We start from the raw sequence: 12,524 nt of genomic DNA, 5'->3' as shown, positions 1-12,524 counted from the left end.
AAAAAAGGTACACAAGTTTTTCCTCTTTGAAACTTAGAAATCAAAATAAAAATGGTAAAGGAATGTCTAAAAGGCCAAGTCCCATGATTCCGGCCAATCACCAGATTCTCCTCGTGGCTGGCCTTATTCATGACACCCTCCTATTTCTCCAAACTGTTGGAAAATATGGCTTGCACAAGTTCCTTCCCTCTCCTTCCAGACCACAAACAAAAAGTTGCCAGCACTTTAACAGTCAATCTCCAAACCAACAGAAGAACTTGGCATGTTGGCCCAGGCCCCCTGCAAATTGCTTTCCACACGTCCGTAATTATCTCAGAGATCTTCAGATTTTGAAAACATTGGACCACAACGCAATCAGCACCCTTTTTGGAAGAACTGGCCTTCATGCAGACTGCTTCAAAGGGTCTTGTGGGCAAAACAAATCTGTGTGTGAACAAAAATTTCATAAATGCAAACTGTGGAGGTGAGAACCCGAAGAGGCCACAGGCAGAGCAAATGACACAAGTTACCCATCAGGAGACTGTTTTCAATTAACTTCAAACATGACTGGATTCTTGAGACTGTGTAAAAGAACAGTACACAGCATTGATTCCACTTTGTTCTAAATGCTTTATACCGCTGTAATTGCCAAACACATAGGCCCAGTGCACACCAAAACCTCTAGCAGATCCTCAAAACTCTAGAGGTTTTTGAAGCAGATTTTCAGAGCGATTCTAGGCATGTTTATTCCCCGTTCACATCACAAATGCGGATGGCCATGCGTGCGGAACGCAACGCATGCGAACGCACGTCATCCGCGTTTGTGTGCGTTGCGTGGCTGACTCCATCACTGAAAAGTGAATGGGACAGCCACGCGTTTTTACAAAAAAATGCGTGTAGCATGCGTTCCCGGACCACACAGGTCCGGAACGCATGCAGTGTGAACATCAGACAGTGCACTCTATGCACTGTCTGATGTCGTGCGTGCCGGCCTCCCGCACGTGTTTCCAAAAACGCGGCTGGAAACACGGGCAGAGGTTTTTCTAAACATGCCTAGCGTTTTGGGAGCGTTTTTGTGTAGCAGATTTCATATATTGTTATAGTGAAGTTGTTACTGAACAGCTTCTGTAACAAAAACGCCTGGAAAACCGCTCTGATCTAGAGTTTTCCAGAGCGGTTTGAGTTTTTCCTTAACTTTACATTGAGGCAGAAACACTTCTGCAAACCGCAAACGTGCTGCAGGACCCACGTTTGCGGTTTGCTAAAAACCTCAAACCGCTGGTGTGCCCCATCCCATTGAAATACATTAGGCAACCGTTTTCACAATATTGATATTGGTCTCTGAGGAAGCAAGTGTTTTGCGAAACAGCTGTCAGACCAGCCATGCTGTGCATTTGTTTGGTGGGATGAAATAAAGTGGTGTCCTTTGCAACGCATCTAGTACCCGGAACTTGCCTTTCTTCTGTTTTGAGTGGGCCTTACAATGGTAAAGCAATGCACAGTATGCATAAGCTCACCCCCAGCTGAGGCCAAGATGTTACTGCTAATGCCACGCTTGTTCCACCGGCATCATCTTTTGAAGTGAAAGCAGCACACGTCACCCTGTAACAGAATGTACAGCATCTCCTGTGACATTTGCCGGAATTGCATTAGTGTCCCTGTGAGAGAAAAGCTTTCTAGGCCTGTGCAAGCTTAGTTATACTTCATACACAAAAAATGACAAACTCAGCATTCATATTAAAAATGACAGAGTCACAGTATGGCTCTCATCACTAGGCTCGCTGTGTATAGCAAGAATAGCAGCGTCTATAGAGAACAAAGCAGCCTGTGACCTCTCCAGAGAAAAGCAGAAGATACAACTGCACAGATGCCAGAGAGTCATACAGCAAATGTATAAAACTTCACAAAAAACACTGTGCACCTTGATGGAAGAGAGGGGTCTGTACACGCAGATAGGCTGCCAGTATAACAAGGTAGAACTCTTTACTGAAGAAACGCATTCAGAGATAGATCATACACCACCATCAGGAAATGCAGCTTACATAGAACAGAGAGGATCAAAGAATGAATCTAGGAAATCACAATACCACAGAGATCATCAACTCCTATTACAGACAGTGACATCTATTGGTTGCTTTACTATACTGCAGTTTTGGTAATTATGTTGATACTGCCAACAAACCTGTAAGAATTGAGGAAAATGGCGGTTCAGTTAATTTTCCTAGACAAATCTTACAATAACGGCCTGTTTACAGCTCAACACTTTGTTGGCCACTGTTTCATGTGGCAGTTTTAGAATTAAAGTTGACAAACACTATTTGGCTTCCAGCTGTCTGACGTGCTCAGCTCTAGGAGGGGAGAGGGGCGAACAAGTGGTAACTGTACTTGCAGAGGAAAACAGCCGCAATCATTTATGATTTTGCAGCATGTCGGATCACTAGCAAAAAAAGGCACACAACATGATTATCTGAAATACTACCAGGCACTTATTGCAAGAGTGTACAGGTTTCCTAAATAGCAAATGTGAGCGGCATTAAAAAAACACAACTGTAACAAGACTAATATGGAGGCTGCCATATTTATTTCCTTTTAAAAAGGAAGCCTGAACGGAGTAAAATTATGTAAAATAAACACATGACGTAGCTGCAAATGAATATTACATACTTACCTCACCGTCCGTTCCCCTCAGAAGCTCACCATTTCCTTCTTACAGTGATTCCTTCCAGTTCTGACAATATTTTGTCAGAAGTGAAATATTCCAGTTGCTTTCAGTTATATATCAGCAGCTGTCAGTTACAACTGAAAGTGCAAGGTAATGTCCACGTTTCCCTATGGTTTAAGTAGGTGATACTACAGTTTAACAGTGTGCTGGCCAGGAAGCTGTTTTGGGGTAATGGCCATTTTCAAAATGGAGGACAGAGAATTCCATTGATCACAGTGGACACAGGACGCAGGAGAGGAGAAAGATTGAGGAGTAGACTACACAGAAGGTAAGTATGACCTGTGTATGGTTATTGTGACTTAATTTTCAGTTCAGGTTCTCTTTAAACTACCAGTTGCCTGGCTTTCTCTGATCCTCTGCCTCTAAAACGTTTAGCCATAGCCCCTGAACAAGCATGCAGCAGATCAGGTGCTCTGATATTATTGCCAGACATGACAAGATTAGCTGCATCCCGTTTCTGGTGTGATTCGGACACTACTGCAGCCAAATACTGCAGAGCTGCCAGGCAACTGGTATTGTTTAAAAGGAAATTAATATGAAAGCCTCCTTATCCCTCTCACTTCCTGTGTCATTTAAGGTGGCCATTTATAAAGTAGTTGCAATTCACTACCCCAGTGTTTCTGAAACCTGTCCTCGTGACTCCCCAGCGGTGCAAGTTTTGCAGGCAACCTCACCGATGCACAGGTGGTGTAATCAGTATCTCAGCTTCTAATTCCTCAATTCCACATGAATTTGCCAACCTCTGCTGTAATGCAGTCCCCAAAAACGATTTGAGTTGACTCCACTAAAAATAGAAAATCTTTACAGTAGGAATGTGTAGCCGCCTGCCTTCTCAATATCACTTACACAGACATTTGTCATTTACGAAACTTGAAAAACTGGTCCTGGTATTTTACTGCAAAGCGAGTCACCTCCTAAGAAAGGATCCAGTGTGAAAGTCACTGCCAGTTTCCTGACTATTAGCAGCTAAGCATTAACACCATCATCGCTTACCCAGTTGTGTCCATTAAAGAAAAACATTTCTTTGTTACAGCGGATACAAGTCCTGCAATAAATCTGCAGTGTGTCTACTTTCTGCTTTCATGGAAGCAGACATATTGTTAACATCCTGTGCTTTCAAATGAGCTTATCGGCCGTGGCAGTCAGGTGACACGGGAGAGATCAAACTACAACTTGTGATTAGACATAACTGAGGGGGACAGGCTAAACTCTGTAAATATACATACAGGGCGCGTTTCAATATGCTTTCCTTCAGTCCTGTACAAGAGTTCAGGTCCACTTTAATAATCCCAAAAACATTAAAGAACAAGCGACACCCATGCTAACCTAGAAATAAAATACACATATATAAGTAGATAAATACTACTTCTACTTACATAACAGATGTATTGTGCTATTCACGTAACGATTCCTGTGAATTTTATAAAGGAAAAAACAGAAAATCCTATTCTAGGCAGTGGCCATCTTGCCAAGCTAATGCTGACATCATATCCTCCCTGACTCTTGTTCCCTCCTCCCTTCAGTTGCTCATTGTGTATTCATTAGCTGCCCTCCTCCCAGAGGCTTTTTTTTTATTTACACATCCAATCACTGAGTCACCTCAGCCTTGCTTGTAAACACAAGTAATCAGCTAAGCAGGGAAATAAATGGAAGAGGAGGAATATATTATAGCTAAAAAGAACTCCCAGCATTCAAAAGAACTCCCCGCATTCAACTTTTTGGCACGGTTTGGCACTAGGGCCAGTGCTCCTAAAGTATGTGATAACTCCAAACCATAACAGCAGAAAAAGTTTTGAATGCAGGTTTAGCATCTTTATCACTTAATACACTCAGACCAGTTGCTGTTGAAATTTGATTTTTATGGTGACAATACCGCTTTAAAAAAGAAAATCAGAAGGTAGAGTATAGTACTTTAACTTTAATTTATTGATTAAAAGGCTCTATACCTATTACAGCAACGAAGTCTGGTGGCACCTAGAAAAGAAAACATAGGGCACCACTGCTCTGTGTATTGTGGGCTGTGCTGAGCAGCGGTGCTCCTCCCTTCACGGCCTGGCCAATGACCACCAGCCTACAATTAAGTCCCATATCCCAAAGAACACAGTGCCAGGCTAACTGGCTCCCCCACAAATTGGCCTTAGAGACTATGGTAGGGACATTAGATTGTCAGCTCTTCTGATGGGTACTTAGCAACACAAATTCTTCAATACACTAACATACATGCATACGTATTAACTACTAAAATAGTAATATGCTTTGGAGAGGTACACTGAAGTCAGAAAAAAAGGGTAGAAGATGAAAGCAAACTTGCAAGAAAAAAAAGGGTTAAAGAGCACCCAAAGTGTGATCAATAATAAAAGGAAAAGTCTAAAATGTAACCTGTAGCCGACTGCTCCACACCAATTGGCACGAACGGCCTTCTATGGGCATCCGCTCCTCCTTCAGTCTCCCAGCGGCGATTGGCGCTCGGAGACTGTTAGACAGGGAAACCGTCGTCTAATAGGGCTGTACAGCACTGTACTGGGGACAGCCGTGTGACACAGGAGCGATCCACTGTGATAGGCTGTATGCTTCTAGTATGTGTGCAACTGAGAAATGATCACTAGACAGATTTTAATATATAAACAGCAGCTATGCAATAAGGAGCAATGGCAGCTTTCAGAGCAGCTAAACTGTACTTTGGGAAAAAGCAAATATGGTAACTGTATGGGTAATAAAAAGCAGGGCTGTGGAGTCGGAGTCGGAGCAATTTTGGGTGCCTGGAGTCAGGAAAAAAATGCACCGACTCCTAATGAATTTGTAACTGTAATTAAAATAGAAAATATGATAAAATGTTCTATTTCTCAGCTAATAGTCATTAAAAATAATGTATATATACAGTATATATACAGTAATAGCTGTGCTCAGTCCACAAAAATGAAATAAGCCAATCAAAATTAGTTACTTGTGCTGCTTCAATAAAGCAGTCCCCGTATTTTTAAAGTCAGATATACATATCTGATTGTGACTGTATATATGATGTGTACACAGGAATCTCTTATATATACTAAATAACATCTATGCTATAAGAATAAAGCCTGATGTGTAGCTGTGTCACTAATAGAGATGGTCAACGAGATGGAAATAATTCTGCATTGATGCTGGTTTATGCAAATGTATGCACTCCCTTTGCTGATGAAATCAAATAATTTGATATGTTGTTAAAATTTGGTTTGGTGACTACAAATTAAAGGGTACCTGAGACGGATGAAAGAAAAGTGTTATTCAGCCAGTCAGCACAGTCTGGCTACGTGCCACTTCCACAGCCAGGAGCATACTGCACCTGCGCAATAGTAGGTGTAGTATGCTCCCGGCGGCGGAGTGTGTGCATGTGCACTACACCAGACTGGCTCAAGTACCTGGACTCGTAGCAGAAGATCCAGGTGGTGGAGGAGGACAGCGAGGGACCGATTAGCCTGAATGGGGCTGGAGGAAGCCCCAGGTATGTATAAAAAAAAAAAAAAAAACTTTAATTTCATCTGTCTCAGGTTTACTTGGTTACACAGTAGTACTATACTCTACATATGCACTCTCCACAGAGCTGCAGGGAATCCACTGAGAATGTTGTGCACATTGAACACAGAGGTGTTGTCTGTCACCCATAAACCTTGTTTAGATTGTGCATGAAGAATGTGTAATAGAGGAAGAATCTCCTTATTCCCCTGCACACCACTCTTACATGTACCCACAGTTACATTGCCTAGGGCCTGATAGATGTTCTTTGTTCCGGTTTGTACCTTTTACAAGTACTCTTACCAAGGACTAGTTTTAGTCTAAAGGGAATAAATATAGTAGTCTACATATCCTTCTCACTTCAGTTGTCTTGTAAAATTCCTAAGCGTTGGCAGTTAGACGAATTTCACGTTACATACTGTTATTCAACAAAATTGTAATATGCAAATTAGAGGAGTCTGAGTCGGTGGAATCCTAAACTGAGGAGTCGGAGGATTTTTGGACCGACTCCACAGCCCTGATAAAAAGTAAGAACACACATTCTTATTGAATGTTATGTCAGAGTTTTATCCCACTTTAAAGAACGGTTAATATTCAGATACAGTTGGTTTCACTGCAGAGATAAAATGCTAGTAAATACAGCTGAAATGCCTCCTTCCCCAAAAGACCAGACCCAGGATGCTGATCCTACATTATTTGCAGATGCAGTGGCAGAAAGGGAGATCTTCCTGTTGCCATGGCAACCAGTAAACCCTTCTTTGGTAATCTTCTGCACAGGTGACTATTTTTACTTATAGTAATGTGATTTGGTAAAGCCGACGTGTCCTACTGAACTCTGGAAGTCTGCAAACCATGTCTTAAGGGACTGGTCCTCTTTACTGTTGCTGGTTAATTCTGCGTTGGGCAGCCTACAACCGTATAGCCTGAAATCATACATTTTTTCAGCTTTTTGCTGAGTGAATTCCAGACGGAGTCGAGGTTTATTTGGAAAGAACCGTTTACTTTACAGTTCAGTGGACAAGCTGGCTGAGCTGAGTGTGAGAGGCTTCCAGATGGACAAGATACAAAAATCCTTTCATAAAACAGTGACGGGGAGGGGTTACCCATTAGGTGGGAAACCCCTCCCCGCCCCCCTCCTGCCTGGTGGGAAACCCCTCCCCCCTCCTGCCTGGTGGGAAACCCCTCCCCGCCCTCCCCCTGCCTGATGGGAAACCCCTCCCCGCCCTCCCCCTGCCTGATGGGAAACCCCTCCCCGCCCTCCTGCCCGATGGGAAACCCCTCCCCGCCCTCCTGCCCGATGGGAAACCCCTCCCCGCCCTCCTGCCCGATGGGAAACCCCTCCCCGCCCTCCTGCCCGATGGGAAACCCCTCCCCGTCCTCCTGCCCGATGGGAAACCCCTCCCCGTCCTCCTGCCCGATGGGAAACCCCTCCCCGTCCTCCTGCCCGATGGGAAACCCCTCCCCGTCCTCCTGCCCGATGGGAAACCCCTCCCCGTCCTCCTGCCCGATGGGAAACCCCTCCCCGTCCTCCTGCCCGATGGGAAACCCCTCCCCGTCCTCCTGCCCGATGGGAAACCCCTCCCCATCCTCCTGCCCGATGGGAAACCCCTCCCCATCCTCCTGCCCGATGGGAAACCCCTCCCCATCCTCCTGCCCGATGGGAAACCCCTCCCCATCCTCCTGCCCGATGGGAAACCCCTCCCCATCCTCCTGCCTGATGGGAAACCCCTCCCCATCCTCCTGCCTGATGGGAAACCCCTCCCCATCCTCCTGCCTGATGGGAAACCCCTCCCCATCCTCCTGCCTGATGGGAAACCCCTCCCCATCCTCCTGCCTGATGGGAAACCCCTCCCCATCCTCCTGCCTGATGGGAAACCCCTCCCCATCCTCCTGCCTGATGGGAAACCCCTCCCCATCCTCCTGCCTGATGGGAAACCCCTCCCCATCCTCCTGCCTGATGGGAAACCCCTCCCCATCCTCCTGCCTGATGGGAAACCCCTCCCCATCCTCCTGCCTGATGGGAAACCCCTCCCCATCCTCCTGCCTGATGGGAAACCCCTCCCCGATTCCTTAGCAATGCGCGTAACATTAACTGCGAGTGGCCCTGCTCGAGTGAATTATCGTTCCTGCGATACTTCACTCGCAGCCGCTACTGTGTTAATTTACATAATTTAAATTAACCCAGTAGCGGCCGCGAGTGAAGTATTGCGGTAACTATACTTTACAGAAGCAGGACCACCTGCAGTTAATCTTATGCACATTGCTAAGGAAGCAATGCACGTAACTAAGAAAGACACTCCTTACATGGTAGCACGCGCTGCTATTTAAAGAGACTCTAAAGCGAACAAAAATTGTTATTTTACCTGGTAGTTCGCTTCAGTAGTCTCAATAGAGGTAAACCGCCACATCTGAGCCAAAACGAGGGTTTTATACCCCCCGAATCCCCGGGGCAAAATCCCACGACTTTCTTGGTCGTGGATTTTTGCTGCCCGGGGAGGCAGAGCTTTGAGCTGTAGCTCTGCCTCTACTGACGTCAATCGCCGTGCGGCGAGGCGGAGATCCGTGACAATTGACATCAGTAGAGGCAGAGCTACAGCAGAAAGCTCTGCCTCTTTCAGGAAGTGCTGCCCGGATTGACCCCGGAGATTTGGGGGGGGGGGTCTAAAACCCTCGTTTTGGCTCGGGATGCGGCGGTTTACCTCTACTGAGAGTACTGAAGCGAACTACGAGGTAAAAATAGCAATTTTTGTTCACTTCAGTCTCTTTAAGGCGTGCATAGGGTGCACTACTGCTCATTAAGCTGCACTGCTAAAGCAAAATGATAAATCAAGCCCCGCAATCCTCCCATGAGCATCGCCCTTGTGCCACTTCTGCATCCCCAACCTTCGGGCGACAGTAAATCAGGCGTGTACCAGGCACTTAACAAGTGTGCAGCCTCTGGAAAGCAGCAAACTCCAAGCATGGACACAGCCTTGTCTTTCCGCCCTGCCAAAAAATGAAAGGCTGTCAGCAATTACTTGCTCTATTCTGTGGAATGCTTCTATATAAAAAAAAAATCCCCATTTTCTTGTTCTCAGAAATATTAAAGTTCCTCTGTAAACAAATTAGCTGGAGTCGCATCTGCTTTGCCTCACAGACATAAAAAGGCAGAACGCGTACCATGTGTGCCCCTCCGACGACACTGTCAGCAATTACGCTGCTCTGCTGAGAGGCGGCAGGGATGGCCAACTGCATAGGTGAGAATTCACACAAGCGCTGCCTGTCCTGCTGTAGCTTCACACATTACAGGATGAACAAATTCAGAACGGGAGGACAACAGCGGGGGCGACCTAGGTGTATTCCCTCCCAGCACACTGCTTGTACTGCCCAGGAATGCCACAGACACATAACTCTAGCACGAGGCAATCATTATACAGGGACTAGTTGATCTAAGCCTGTTTAAAAACGGGGTCTAGGTCTCTGACACCGCCGCCAACGCATGTTAGTGCGCATGCACCCAGTCCAGTGCGCATGCACCCAGTCCAACTCCCTGGCCCCGCCGTCCTGTCCCAACGGCTGTCCGTCCGGCACATGCACAGTAGCGCAAACCCACGCACACAGGGACAGGAGTGTATGCAGGGACAGTTAAGTTTTATTATAAAGGCTGTTAAACATGATGCAACTAATTTGGAGGAGAAATGCAGCTGCTGGGCGGCATGGTGGTGTAGTGCTTAGCACTCTCGCCTTGCAGCGCTGGGTCCCCTGTTTGAATCTCAGCCAGGGAAGTATCTGTACAGAGATTGTATGTTCTCCCCTTGTCTGTGGGTTTCCCTTGGGCACTCCGGTTTCCTCCCACATCCAAAACTATACGGATAAGTTAATTGGCTTCCCTGTACATAAGCCCTAAACTATGATACATACACTATATGATACATACATAGACATATGACTGTGGTAGGGACTAGATTGTGAGCTCCTCTGTACAGCACTGCGGACGAGGTCGGCACTATATAAATACTTAAATTATAAATAATACTGCATTGGAATCATCTTTTTGCAGCTGCATCAATTTGGAAAATTCAGTATAAAAGTTGCAGTAGTTTGGAATTCGACACAAACGAGAGTGGAATTAAACTCCCTAAATATATACAGAGTGCCTTTCTCTGTTTTCCTTTTGACCTGTGCAAGAGTTCAAGTCCACTTTAAAGGTGTTATCAGGGGCTTCTACCAGCCCCATGCAGCCATCCTGTGCCCTCATAGTCACTCACTGCTGCTCCAGTCCCCCACCGCCAGCTAGTTCTGCTTCTACCAGCCCCATGCAGCCATCCTGTGCCCTCGTAGTCACTCACTGCTGCTTCGGTCCCCCGCCGCCAGCTAGTTTCGTTTTTGCCAACCTTTTTTGCCTGATAACTCTTTTAAAGCTCTGGCATGCATAATCTTTAGGATCTCAGGGGACACACCTGTACACACGCTAGATTCTTGGCTGAAACATTCCCTGAATGATCACCCTGGCAGAGTTCCGTCTCACATCTGCACGAGGCTCTGAAGTCCCCTCCACACTCACAAGGACGGCTGCTCAGCAAGGTAAGCTAGCGAAGCTTCAGTTATGGAGTGGGGAGGGCGCAGAAGGACCACATCTAGCGCACAACAGAGTGGCGTCCGGCAGGTGGGAGAGAAACGTGCTCAGCTGTCACTCAGGCTTTGGATTATGCTGGGGTCAAAGACGGCAATAAAAACCATTTTAGCTCTGCGCAACTCCTGCACCAAGATTTGGTCCAATTGTTCTCGCATGACAAAAAAAAAAAATACATTTTGGAAGAGCTTTATCAAAGCCAGTGCCTATTTAGAAGAAGCCCCACAACTTGGCAGCCTGCTCTGCGCACAGATCTCTGAAGGGCCGCTTATGAGTGGAACTTGTGACATTCATCAGTCTGAGTGTTCAGGAAGTCTAGGCTGAAGGATTTTGGATGCTGAGAAGTAAACACACTCAAGCGTAAACCTTCTGCGCGCCATAATACTAAGAAGTGGACAATTCATTAAACCCCAGCCTTGGCTAGGAACACCAGAGGCAGGACTTAAAGAGGAACTTCAGCCTAAACAAACATACTATCATTAAGTTGCGTTAATTAAAATAGATAGGAAATATAATCTCTTACCCACCTGGTTTTAAAAGAACAGGCAAAGGTTTGTGATTGTGTGGGGGCAGCCATCTTTTTGGTTGAAAGGAGGTGACAGGGAGCATTGAGACACAGTTCCAAATGTCCTGATCACCCCTCCCAGCTGCGCGCTAAGCAACAAGATCAGAAATCCCATCATACTTTGCACAGCATCAGGAGAAAAATGCCCGGACAGATTTCTTCTGTGCAGCTAAAAAGGAGTCTTGGGCAAGAAAAACAAAATTCTGATGTTGTGAAACTTTTAAACACCAAGCCTTCAGTGCTGCTGAGTAGATTTTTAGTCTGGAGGTTCACTTTAACTACTTAACGACCGCCCCACGCCAATGAGCGTGGTCGTGGCGGCAGCCCCAGGACCGCCTAACGCCAACTGGCGTCAAGTCCTGGGGTGGGATTTGCAGATCGCGCGCATCTCCTGCTCGGGGAGCGGAGCTCCGCCCCGACTTCAGTCTCCGAGCGGCGATTGAATGAATGTTTGCATGTTTTCATTATGCATGTTACAGGGCCAGAGTTAGGACACCTACATTTACCTGGGTACTTCTGCGCAGTGTAGGTGACTAAGCAAAAGGTGTCCTAACTCTGGCCCTGTAACATGCATAGTGAAAACATGCAAACATTCATTACATCAAACCTATCTAGGGGGACGAAGCAAAAGAATGCATTCCTTTGTGAACTAAGACCCCGGCTTTTAATTTAGTTGTAGGGATAACAGTGGTGCCTGGATGAGTGAATCTGAACGCATTTGTTTGAACATTTGCATGCGAGAGTGCGAAGGGTTACAGATTTTTGCTATTTTTCTGGCCACACCCCCTCTACCACCTCCCTTTATTATTTAAAATGTCCTAACTAGAGGCGATGTGCCTGGATTTAGGTGTTTTTTCCATAAACACGTGAGAGTCCCTCGCTGTCCTCCCGTGATCAGTCTTGGTAACTGGCTCAATCTGGTCCAGTCTGGGTCTTCTGCGCATGCCCATGTGGTCCACGCATGCGCAGTATACCCAGACTGACTTGACTGAGCCAGTTACCGGAGCTAATCGCGGTTGAACAGCAGACCACGGGAACATACTTTTCCTTGCTGCTGATGTTCTATTCATTAGCCGTATTACACATACAATTCATTATATCATACTTTGTCTCTTTTTTTCCCTGCAGGTTCGCTTTAAACACCCAAAAAAAAC

General features: G+C 46.1%; 1 protein-coding gene across 1 annotated transcript in view; it reads right to left on the bottom strand.

Moving 5' to 3' along the window:
* The window catches only part of EML4 (EMAP like 4), a 259,771-nt gene that overhangs the window by 194,830 nt on the left and 52,417 nt on the right, over positions 1 to 12,524 (bottom strand). The window lies entirely within an intron of this gene.

The sequence above is a fragment of the Hyperolius riggenbachi genome, chromosome 4 (assembly GCF_040937935.1).
Source record: "Hyperolius riggenbachi isolate aHypRig1 chromosome 4, aHypRig1.pri, whole genome shotgun sequence".
Classification (NCBI taxonomy): Eukaryota; Metazoa; Chordata; class Amphibia; order Anura; family Hyperoliidae; genus Hyperolius; species Hyperolius riggenbachi.
The sequence above is the reverse complement of the archived record's forward strand: the minus strand, read 5'-3'. Positions and strand labels throughout refer to the sequence as shown.